The 13,033-nt window shown below is 36.4% G+C and overlaps 1 long non-coding RNA gene across 2 annotated transcripts in view; it reads right to left on the bottom strand.

The window, feature by feature from the left end:
* Positions 1-5,437: 5,437 nt before the first annotated feature.
* Positions 5,438-13,033, bottom strand: part of LOC136848806 (uncharacterized) — a 512,153-nt gene continuing 504,557 nt past the window's right edge. For both annotated transcript variants that reach the window (XR_010856147.1, XR_010856148.1), the window contains one exon: positions 5,438-5,819. This is a non-coding gene — a long non-coding RNA (uncharacterized lncRNA). The remainder of the gene's footprint in view (positions 5,820-13,033) is intronic.

Here is a 13,033-nt window from a genome sequence, read left to right as displayed (position 1 = left end):
TAAAAGTTAAGATATATACACATTATATACTTATTTACGCCATATTAGGGGTTAAAAAACAGAACAAGGGGAAAAAAACAAAAGCAGAGGCAAGAAGCGCAAAACACCTACCCACAATGGTAGAGTAAAGGAGACTAACAAGAAATGCAGAACAGGAGAGAGAGAGAGAGAGAGAGAGAGAGAGAGAGAGAGAGAGAGAGAGAGAGAGAGAGAGAGAGAGAGAGCAGACACAGAGGCTAAAAACAAGAGCAAACTATGCAATGAACAGTTGGGTTGATGCTGATTGGTGATTGAGGGTAGGGACTATCAGTTTGATCATTACACATTCAAGGGTGGCCAGTTTCTCCATACTTCGTGTTCTCCCCACAATACTAAAGTCCTTGGTGTCTATATGCGTTTCGCAAGTCTTGCTATGGTTTCTCACATTCGACTGATCAGGATTAGATAGTCGAGTACCTGTTCTATAGCTAATCCCCTGGTGAGAGGAGACTCGGATCTTTAGCAGCCTCCTGGTACATCCGATGTATGTGCCGAGATTACATCTGGGACAGGTGTATTTGTAGATTGCACCAGAGGTAAATTTTAATAAATGAATAGAAAACAGAATGCCTTTCCATAGTGTCTGCTCCTGCCTTCGTGTATATATATATATATATATATATATATATATATATATATATATATATATATATATATATATATATATATATACACACATACATACATACATATATATATATATATATATATATATATAATATAATACATATATATATACATACACACAAACACAAACACACACACACACATATATACATATATATATATACATATATATATATATATATATATATATATATATATATATATATATATATATATATATATATTACATTGTACTTATTCCTTCATTACTTTTTTTTCTCAATAAGTGTTCTAGTACATACGCAAAATGCTTTAGATGTGTAATAATAACATAAAAAGCAAAAAAAAAAAAAGAAAAATTAAAATGCTGCCTATATCCAGCGCTCCTCATATGAATGCCTATTGTTCACCGTTGATTACACTTTCCTCCTACGTTCTTTAATTACCAACTAATTAATTCTACGGCTCCCTGTGTAAGGGGCGTTAATGGTGATGACCCTAATAAAAGGAATACTTAACCAGCAAGGGGCTATTGAATTATCTTGGTAACTACTCATGAATGCCATAACAGTTGAATGGGTTCCCGAGTAATAAACACACAATAATATTAATTTGAAGTATAGTCCTAAGGAAATTCAAAGGAGACCTGTTCATCAAAAACACAATGGACAAATGGTCTTCCTTAACTGCCAGAATTCGTGGTCGAGTATATATATACATACATACATACATATATATATATATATATATATATATATATATATATATATATATATATATATATATATATATATATATATATGATAAAATTCAGCCTCTTCTTACCACAAGGAATAAGAGATCAATCCCCCTGGTGCATGCTGTTTGCTGATAACATCGTGTTATGCAGCACCAACAGAGGGGTAGTGGAGTCAGAACTACAGCAATGGAGGAAGGTACTGGAAGACAGAGGGCTAAAGATCAGCAGAAAGAAGACTGGATATTTAAGGTTCAATGAAGATCAAGACTCCGAGATTAGCATGGAAGGGACAAGGTTGAACCGAGTAGAAATATTCAGGTATCCTGGTTCAACAGTAGCTGATGATGGAAATTTGGATGTAGAAATAACACACACAGTGCAGGCTGGAAGGAGAGATTAGAGGAAGATGTCAGGAGTCTTGTGCGACCGCAGAACCAACGTAAAGGTTAAAGGACGAGTGTATAAGACAGTAGTGAGACCAGCCTTGATGTACGGAGGAGAAACAAGGCCGGTAAATAGAGTGCAAGAGAAGAGACTGGATGAGCTGAAAATGCTCAGGTGGATGTGTGGAGTAACAAAAATGGACAGGATCAAAAATGAAAGAATAAGAGGACCTACTAAAGTTGTAGAACTATCAGAGAAGGCCCAGGAAAGAAGACTGCAGTGGTATGGCCATGTGATGAGAAGGGGTGAGACATACGTAGGGAGGAGAGTGATGCAGATGGAGGTGCCTCCTGGTGGGAGAGCGAGAGGAAGACCGAAGCGAAGGTGGATGGATGTAGTTAAAGAAGACCTGAGAGATAAACAATTGTCAGGGGACGATGTGTCTGACCGAGCCAGTTGGAAGAAAGTTGTCAGAAACATCGACCCCACATCGAAGTGGGAAAAGATGCAGAGAAAGAAGATGAAGAAGATTCTTACCACATTTATTAAACATTTCATCTGTTTTGCTTGTTATGTTATTTTTCTCTATGAAATTCAGTCATTTCCAACTAATGTATTTCAGCTAATGTACTTATAACATATATGCATTATATATATATATATATATATATATATATATATATATATATATATATATATATATATATATATATACATATATATAATGTGTGTGTGTTTTGTGCGTTATCCTCTTTGCGTTAGTGATGTCTATCATACATTTATTGCTGTCAATTATTTACTACTTGAATATGTCATCACTCCCTCTCTCGGTAACCCAATAATTATTCAACATGGTGCTCATTTAAGTATACTTCATTTCTGGGGTAAAAACGCTTATAAAATTTCCTTTCCGGGCGTTTCGTTTCATCTCCTTTAATCGACGTTTTTATTTATTCAGTATTATCGGACAAAACACACTCATTATTTTATGTCAACCTTTTTTTTTTTTAATAAAACCTTCCGTTACCTCTAGTGTATTTTTAATGACTGGAAGCCTCCTATGTGCCAACTACCCTCAGTTGTAAAATTCACACACACACACACACACACAGAGAGAGAGAGAGAGAGAGAGAGAGAGAGAGAGAGAGAGAGAGAGAGAGAGAGAGAGAGAGCTTTTTTGACAGAGAAAAATACTTTCTTGATAAATAACCAATGACAAATGACAAAAGATCAAGCTATGGCAGTGTTTTTTGGGGGTAAATCCCTTGATCCTTGCTTTCCACTCACTCAGCATCCAATTTCCGGGAATCTCGATCCACTCAACGTATCTATGGACACATAGTTCATCACTCTTTTAGCTCACGATTGCATCACGGGAGTGATAAATGGAACTGCTATTTTTGCACACCTTGGCCCTCCCTTCTTTGTAAATATGTATGTGTATGTGTATGTGTATGTGTATATATATATATATATATATATATATATATATATATGTACGTGTGTTTACATGAGTATATATATATATATATATATATATATATATATATATATATATATATATATATATATATATATATATATATATTTCAATCAATTCACCAGAAATTACCAACAAGAACAACGCCAATTCTATATACAACTCAGTATGAAAGTATGATTTTTAAAAAATATGGAACAATCCCCTGGCCGAATTCTCGCCTGAGTAAAACCTGACTGATGGAATGCAGCAAATTTTCGCTTCACACCTAACTGGCTCTTGCAGTCACCACAGATTAATGAAGGAGAGGTTGGATGATTCAGGATTAAAGAGAAACGAACGTTTTCCTTTCAGGTTATTGGAGCAGACTGGCTGCAAGAGGTCATAAGAGAGAGAGAGCAATAGAAGGAAAGATGGCAAGTGATACAGTCCGAATTGGTATTATCTTAAAATATTACGACTTGAAAAAATAAATTTCCCGCTGTTAGAAAGTATAAAAAAAAAAACAAGTAAAAAATGCGCCCAAGTTTCTTCAGCGCAATCGAGTTTTCTGTACAGCGTATAATCAAGGCCACCGAAAATAGATCTATCTTTCGGTGGTCTCAGTATAATGCTGTATGAGCCGAGGCCCATAAAGCTTTAACCACGGCCTGTGGTGGCCAGTCCTATAAACGTTGCCAGATGCACGATTATGGTTAACTCTAACCTTCAATAAAATAAAAACTACAGAGGCTAGAGGGCTGCAATTTGGTAAGTTTGACGATTGGAGGGTGGATGATCAACATACCAATTTGCAGCCCTCTAGCCTCAGTAGTTCTTAAGATTTGAGGCCGGATCGACAGACAAAGCCGGCACAATAGTTTTCTTTTACAGAAAACTAAATAACGTCATTCATAAGTGAATTTTAGGTCCCGTTGCTAGGTAACCAATTGGTTCTTAACCACGTAAAATAAATCTAATCCTTCGGGCCAGCCCTAGGAGAGCTGTTAATCAGCTCAGTGGTCTGATTAAACTAAAATATACTTTTCATTATTCCTTCCTTTGTTAATCTATGAGTGCAGTTAACTCTTTGTAAAGTGCCCTCTTGAATTCAGTGAATTAATGAAGTAATTATCCCCAGGACAGTAAAATACAGAAGTGAATTAATTACCTCCTCGAACCTTGCTCATGTTTCTATGTCCATAAAGTAGGCCTACTGAGGTAAAGTATACTAATCAGACATCTCTCTGCCTTGCAGGAGTCAATGTCCAGTGTTATGTGATTAGTGCAAGTTCTTTCCTGACACAAGTTGCATGAATTCAACACCGACGTTATCTGTTGCCCCTGTTGCAGCAATTAAGTTATCTGGGGACAGAGCCCCACTATCAGAGCCTTCCCTAAACTATTTATAATTACGTAATGAGAGTGCTCACATGTATTACTTTGCTAATTAATTTTACCCTAAACTGTAAATAAACGAATTACTAATTATTCGAGCTGTCACTCTGGTGAGCTTGAAACCCCTCCCCCCCCTTCCCCTTTTTTGGTTTATGATTTTGCGGCCCCATTAGCAAGGCTAGATATGTTTCAGAATTTAATATTCGCTTCCACAGAACGTAAATAATATGTACGGTATATGTATATGTGTATATATATATATATATATATATATATATATATATATATATATATATATATATATATATATATATAAATATGTATATGTGTATATATATATATATATAAATATGTATATGTGTATATATATATATATATATATATATATATATATATATATATATATATATATATATATATATATATAAAAGCCTACCAGTACTTTTATCAAGCAAACATGTATAGTATGTGTAATAGCGACAATGCCCTCTTAGCCTCTCAGTTTCTTCAAACTTTTGGATATGCTTGTCACTGCACAGCCTAACATCCAAACGAAAGTACAAGTGAAGAATGAGGTTAACGTTAACCACCTGACCACGTTCATAACATTACCCTCATTCTGACAAATCAGGTGCTACGTGCGTTAGAATTCCCTCATTTGTTTCTGCATTTGAATCTTAGGCTGTGCAGTGACTGAAGAGATCGAGAAGTTAAGAGGCCGCAGTGGCTAATAAAATTGCGGTGGGTGTATACTTCTTAGAAAATAATCACCTACATACCCCTTGCTCACTTGCAATAACTCATTCCCAACTTCCAAAGATATTAAAATGCACACATTTCACCTAACAACAAAAACACACCCCAAATTTTCGTACGTTGCGTAGGAGCATAATAAAACGCAAAGCTTTTCACAGCTGAACGAATGACGGTTTAAGTGTGCAATCTAAGTCATTTACAAAAATGCTTATATATATTTAAATATATTTCCCGCCCTCAAAACGTGAGCGCGGTACAACAACAAAAGCATAATGGGAAATTAAAGCGAAACCAGATAGAATTCGGTTGTGAACACATTGCTGGCATGTGACCTATACCACAGTTCATCATATACCACAACATGATACCACCTACCTATGAGGATGTAGACTGTGATGATGGTGTATCATAATGAATACTATTCATTTTGGCACTTACCTGTAAAAAACACAATAGAGAACATTAGACAATGCTGAATTGAATTTCACACAATTTGAAATACACACACGCACATAAAGCAATCATACAAACAACGTTCAGGTTTAATACTTCCTTTTCTCATAAAAACGAGAGAGAGAGAGAGAGAGAGAGAGAGAGAGAGAGAGAGAGAGAGAGAGAGAGAGAGAGAGAGAGAGAAACGTTTCACACATTTTTAAATACATAAAAGTACATAAAACAATGACATACACACTGTTTAAGTTTTAGATTTAATTTTCATATAAACGAGAGAGAGAGAGAGAGAGAGAGAGAGAGAGAGAGAGAGAGAGAGAGAGAGAGAGAGAGAGAGAGAGAGAGAGTTTCACACATTTTTAAATACACACAAGCACATGAAGCAATCGCGCATTATTTAGGTCCGAAGAAAAACAAAAATTACATAACTGCATCGTTTGAAGATGGCGACAACAAACTTACTATAACATTTGAAGACGGTGGCATATAGGAACATACAACTTTTAGAACACTCAAATACTTTCGATAATTCCTTTTGATATAGGAATACACGGTTCATTTCGTTCAGTTTCTCAAAATATTTGCATTTATTAAGAGGGCATGCATATTATCATACCATGACTGAAATACAAGCTGAAATATAAAACGCCTGTAACCCTGCTCCAGCTAATATCATGAAATCTTTTGCTGGGTTTTAATTTAACTCTTTTGGGTGAGACTCGCGGTTAATTCTCTCGGCATAAGCAAAACAGTGTCGAGGAGGAGCATAAAAGTACAAGCAGGATGCAAAACCTTATGTAAGGTTGGGTTAGGTAAGGTTAGTTAGGTTGTAAACCAGGAAAAGCAATTCCCACATCTTAATAGCTATAATTTTTCTTTTTTATTTATTTCTCTACTGTTGTTTTGTGATTTATGCTTTCGACCACTAGTGTAAGTGAAATTCTCATTTACTGTTCGACCTCATCCAAAATTTTCAGTTTTCCACATTGGTCCACCAATTATTGCTAGATATATAGGCTAGGAAACACGTATAATGGGTGTTTTGCTGCAACAATCACGTCAAAATGCATAAAACACGAGAGAAGCAGTCTCAATATGTAATTTATATCTGGCGAGAAATTATTATAACACACATTTACCAAGTATCCATTTGGAAGCATTCTTGTATATATCTATCCTAATCCCTATAAAATTTTACAAGGAGCATGTAACTGCTTCATTTTTCTGTACTATATTAGTTCTGTTTTCTCTAGAAATTTTGGATAAATTTCTTCTACACCACTTCCATTGCAAATGAACTGTTGCCAACATATTGGCGGCCCATGAAGCAGCAATTACATTTGGTGTGTGTTTACACATTGTGTCACATTCAGTACAATCTGAATTAGTCTAATGCACTGTCAACAAATGTACCTTTTCTCAGACTGGTGACTATTCAGCAGCATCTAAATAATCGCATCAAAATCTAATGGATAGGCTAAGATTATGGGGTGATGTGTGATAATAAGCAAATAAAATTCTACAATTTAGCTGTAATCAATGAAAAATGAAATGTTTGTTCCTGAGTCTTTTAATTGCATAGCAGACAATTCTGATGATAGCTTCTATTGCAAGGAAAGGGTTTTTCGCTCTTGGTGACTATACCACTCATAGAAGGCAATGTGTTAATAGTGTCTCTATGTAATACCCGGCGCGTAAGCCGGTAGTGTTGTGTAATTGCAGACATATTAATCTGCATCCTGCCCCAATCAGAGCCTTTGAAATTTTCAAGTTTCAACTTCTCGAAGCCTACTGGACCTGGGAAATGGGTAATAGAGTGCTGTGTATGTGTTAGTGCTTGGCCCTCCCTTTACCATAAAAATGTCATCTGACCAACCTCCAACTGTCGTGCCAGTGCCCCTGGGAACTAACGATACCTGTGCCCCACACACAAAATCCGTACTCGCAAACAATTGTCTTTATACAATACCAATCGCACAGTTCCGACGTCGAGTCCACTATACAATCTGTTAGTGCAGCCTTCTCCAATGAGGAAATTAATGCTGCCTATACAAAATGCAGAGGCCTGATACCAGAAACCATTCTCCAGGAGCGACCCACGAAAAGCTTATCCTCTCTCAAGAAAATATTGTATATCACTAAGTGGCTAAGGACCTGCTCGGTGGAAATTTACGCCAATGACCCTTACAATCTGCCTCCAAAGGGGCCTGCTGATCTAAGCCTACCTGCAGTGTACCATACGGTGGAAAATGCCTTTCTAACAGCAAAGTACCTCTCGGAAAAAATTGACAAAAGCTCAGAAACAACTGAGGAAACACATGACAAATTTTCATGGATATGGGACGCGATCAAAGGATTACAGGAATCATTCGACAGTCTTAAAACTGTGGAAGCCAAAAACAATCTTTGACGGGTCTGGGATGCGGTCAAAGGCGTGCAGGAATCATTAGACAGTCGCACAGCTAGCCACCAGACACCTTTGAGTGAGGCTCTATTATTTCCTCGCCTCCCAACAACATGACAGAAGTGAGGGTGCGACGCGAAGTCGGGATGGCCTTACCCTCCCGTGAGGGAACTGCCCTCTCTCCCTCGGATGAAGCGTCCAAATCACCTCTAGACCTATCGGAGGGGATCGATGGCCCCCCAACCTCCTCTCCCTCCCCAGTGCCTCCGGTGGAAGATAGAATTTCAGTGACGATCACCAGCCCTCGTGAGTCTTCCGACCCTCTCTCTACCAGCAAAACCCTGTCGTGGATGAGGATGTGAATGATAATGAGGGGATTGCGGGCTGGCAGACACAAACAAGTAGAAATAAGAAAAGAGCATCTCGACTGCCCGCTGGACCGAAGCCTAACATTTGTGAATCACCTCGCCCGAAACCTGAGAAGAGATCTCACGTTGTGATTCACAATTTACGCTCATTGGTGAAGTTAGACACACAGTAGAGCGAGTCAAGTTTCTCACGGGCTCCGACCCTCTTATCCCCCACGAACTCCCACACAAAATTCAACATAAAGCGGCCTACAGGATTACCTGCCTATTTCAAAACCTCGATGTTCTTAAAGGCAAGAATTTTGGTCCTAATATAAAAGTCTCAAGATACAGACTAATCGGGGACCAAACACCCCCTCCCCTCTAGGGGAACTTACTGACACCCCATAGAAAACCGCCTGGATAATTTGAAAATCATTGTTAGGGGAACAATGTCCAGTCTGATCACCCGACTGAGAAACAGCAGCAATTCGCTCACACAAAGCATCCTAAGCAGTGCGGCAAGATCTAAATTGTGGGGAAGATGGGATATTGAGGCGTTTGTTCCTTAAACGACTTATTCTCTATTTTTGCAATTATGAAGTGTCATCTCCAGAATCTGTCATTATTATTATTATTATTACTTTTATGATGATGATTATTATTATTATATTTCTGCGTTTCTTGTTAATATTGGTATTTTTTAACTTTTTTATTATTACTGTGAATAATATCATTGTTGAGTTTTCCAACTTTCAATTCTCATATTTAGCCTTCTGGACCTGACTTATGTAACCACCTAAGGTCTCTAGCTGGAAATTAATCATCTGCAATCTGTATTTTTAATTTTTATTTTTAATATTTTTTTACTATTATTCTCCATATAATTGCTGTCATTATCATTATTATGAATTCTATTTTTTCTACTTCTTCAGCAACTGTGTGGACACTGCAGATTATTATTTTTATATCATGTTATCTTATGTATCCAGATTGTGTCTATTGTATTTGTATATTCCACGTATATGGCCCTGAGCTGCAATAAAGGATGATATTATTATTATTATTATTATTATTATTATTATTATTATTATTATTATTATTATTATTACATAATGTAGCAGGGTGCGTCCTACCTGAACCTGGATATACCCTAATCTGATCTTAACGCATCTAGCTGATGGCAGCCGATATCAACAAGCAGAAATTTTAATTTTTGCCTAATTATTCATTTCAAATAGAAGTCTATATAAAAAAAGTTGCATGGAACGAATCCATAAAAAGAAATAATAATAAGCTGTATAAGGCTCTAGGTAAACTGGACTTATACCCAAAAGCTTTATTGCGTTTGCCATACAACTTCTTGCTGTAACATGGTAAGCCTAACAGAGATGCATTCCATGATATTTTAGCCTACCCAGACTTCTGATCATTATTAAGTAGTATAACCCTACCAATAAGTAAACACTTCACTCGAGAGAGTCCAGCTTATGTTCAGAAATGGTGTCCTAATATTACAATTTTTGTGACTCTAACGAGTTTATAGGTACAAATAACTAATCTAGGTGGTAATATTGTGATACTATACTTGAATTCCTTACCAACACAGAGACCAGTTTCATAAATGATTGCATTTGTGGTCTTTCAGATGATTTTCCATAAGAAATACAAAGGGAAAATGAATAGTAAGTTAAACATTCATAATAATATGAAGCCTGTTATTGTTTATTTCTTTGACACTGGTCAAAACTGGGAGATATTAGGTACTTATAACACGAGCTATTGTAAAACAGTTATGACAGCTTTATTCGTATCACATAAATACCGTTTTTAGCCAATTAAAACTACATAAACTCTTATGCTAAACTATTAGGATGTTTCCTGACTTCTCCCAATTCCACAACAGCAACTTCAGTTGAACACAGTCCAACTTCAATATCAAAAGGTGTAATAAGATTCTATCAATCTGGAAATAAAGTAACCTTCTTCATAGATAAATGCCTCTCCTCTAGAAAGCAAATCTTTCCTGATAGTGACACGAAGAAATGTGTGCCTTCTAACTGCGTATCTCCCACTTTCAAAGTATGGAAATATGGTTGGTACAAGGTTAGGTTGTGAGAAATTTCTTTATTCTACTTTTATGATTCATGGTGCTATGGGTCAGATTATAAAAGGGAAGGGGGTGTCCAGAGGGGATGGAGTCGCCCAGTCAGTTAAGGGCCCAACGCCCTAAGTTAGGTTAGGTTACAGGGGTTTAGGCTAGGATTTGTCCCTTTATTTAATTCTTTGACTTTCATGGTTATATAGGTCTGGTTGGATGGAAGGAGAGGGGGGTGGGGATAGGGGGAGTTTTGACTGAAAGTGTCGTCACCTTTTTTTTATCTTTTATTACTAAGTATCTCCTACCTTTCTGACTGGTGCATTTGCAAGCACAAACGGATTGTTTTGCCTACACCAACCAATATAACCCGTCTGAAACATATATACGGTTATTCATTTAGCTATGAATTAAAATATGGTAGTATTACCGTCGCTGAAATATAAGACTGGAAATACAGTACAACAACAGGTTAGGCCTAGGATTTTCTCACCTTGACTGAGGCAGCCTGGTGGACTTCGACGGATTTATTCTATATTCTTTAAGCGAGCTAATCCCAAAGCACTTTCGTACATTAGTCAACTGTACTGACGAAGCACCAAAAGTTCTCACACGAAACATTATAAAACGCATGACAAAAGACTCAGTTATCTACATTGCTAAAGGTAAATACAAATGTACACAATGAACGCAGTGTTGCCAAATCTTACTTTCACCATTCAGCTAAACCACAAGCTTTAGCGGCATCATGTCCACTCACGATGGAAGGTTGGGAAGAAGCTGTGTGAATGGCTGATATTTGTGGGCTTTAATATAATTTTTATAATTAATAAGTAAACTATAATGTCTGACTCAAATTGTAGGTGCTACAGTTCACGAATTGGGCATATGCAATGCTTTGAATCATGTAAATTTCGATTGCTTCATTGAAGCTATCTTTGAATATTCTTTGCAAAATCTTCTTAATACATAATATGTTTCAATTGCCGAGTCTGTCATATGCGAACCTAGCTTCTAGATCATAAAATTAAACGCCAAGTCACAAGTGAAAAAATAATATTCGCATTTCGGTCGAAAACGGCTGAAGTGGTAACTCTAGAAACATTCAATGACCAACTGTACCAAAATACTGTGAAAGTTACGAAGTGATTTATAAAACTATGTCGAAATACCTCTCACCAATTGTAATTAGATACCTTATGAGCTACTGAAATCATCATATTATTCAATATTATTGAAAAATTAGAATGAAATAAACATTGTTTCAGACACACCAGCACTTACCAAACCTGAAACTTACAGAAGAGTTGCCAATTCGGGTTATAGCGGAACACAATAGTACACCCACGGTGATCCAGTGTGCATGAGAAAAATTGTCGCAAACGAGGGCATACGAATTTGTTACTCACATGATGCCAGTACCAAAATTACTTTTTACGGATTAAGTAACGCATATTCATATTCATTTGTTCAAAAAATTCTTTCTCTGAGTTCTTTTTGCGTTAAAAACTTCGTTAGAGCATAGATTATATTTTTGTTAACTTCATCAGACTGAATTTAATCATATTAATCTGTGAAAAGTACTTAGCGTCTTAATTTATATTCTGATTCTAGACTCACTGGTTACGTGAAGTTACATTATTATTTTGATAATTTCTTTACGCTAAAAAATATGCAGTTTTCCCAATATGCAACAAATTGATGTTCATATAAATGTGAATGGTTTGCACCGTCAGCTTAAATTTGTCTCAATTACTCTTAATCTCTAAGACTACGTAAATGATTCCATCCCTAAGTGAAATTTTTAGGGCAAAAGTTTCTATGGTCACGGCAATGAGATGTCATGCTTTTATGTTTTTACTAGAACTATTTCTTTGACTGCCACATATATTTGTTTGCTAACCATATATATATATATATATATATATATATATATATATATATATATATATATATATATATATATATATATAAAGTGAAAATCAGAGTGGAGTTAGTTACATCAGAAAAAGTTAAGTTTACCTTCGTTTAACCAGACCACTGAGCTGATTAACAGCTTTCCTAGGGCTGGTCCGAAGGATTAGACTTATTTTACGTGGCTGAGAACCAGTTGGTTACCTAGCAACGGGACCTACAGCTTATTATCCGAACCACATTATACCGAGAAATGAATTTCTATCGCCAGCAATAAATTCCCCTAATTCTTCACTGGCCGGCCGAAGAATCGAACGCGGGCCCAGCACAGTGTTAGCCGAGAACTATATTACCCGTCCATTGGGGAACTATATAAACACACACACACACACACACACATATGTGTGTGTATATATATATATATATATATATATATATA

This window comes from Macrobrachium rosenbergii, chromosome 19 (assembly GCF_040412425.1).
Source record: "Macrobrachium rosenbergii isolate ZJJX-2024 chromosome 19, ASM4041242v1, whole genome shotgun sequence".
Taxonomy (NCBI): domain Eukaryota; kingdom Metazoa; phylum Arthropoda; class Malacostraca; order Decapoda; family Palaemonidae; genus Macrobrachium; species Macrobrachium rosenbergii.
The sequence above is the reverse complement of the archived record's forward strand: the minus strand, read 5'-3'. Positions and strand labels throughout refer to the sequence as shown.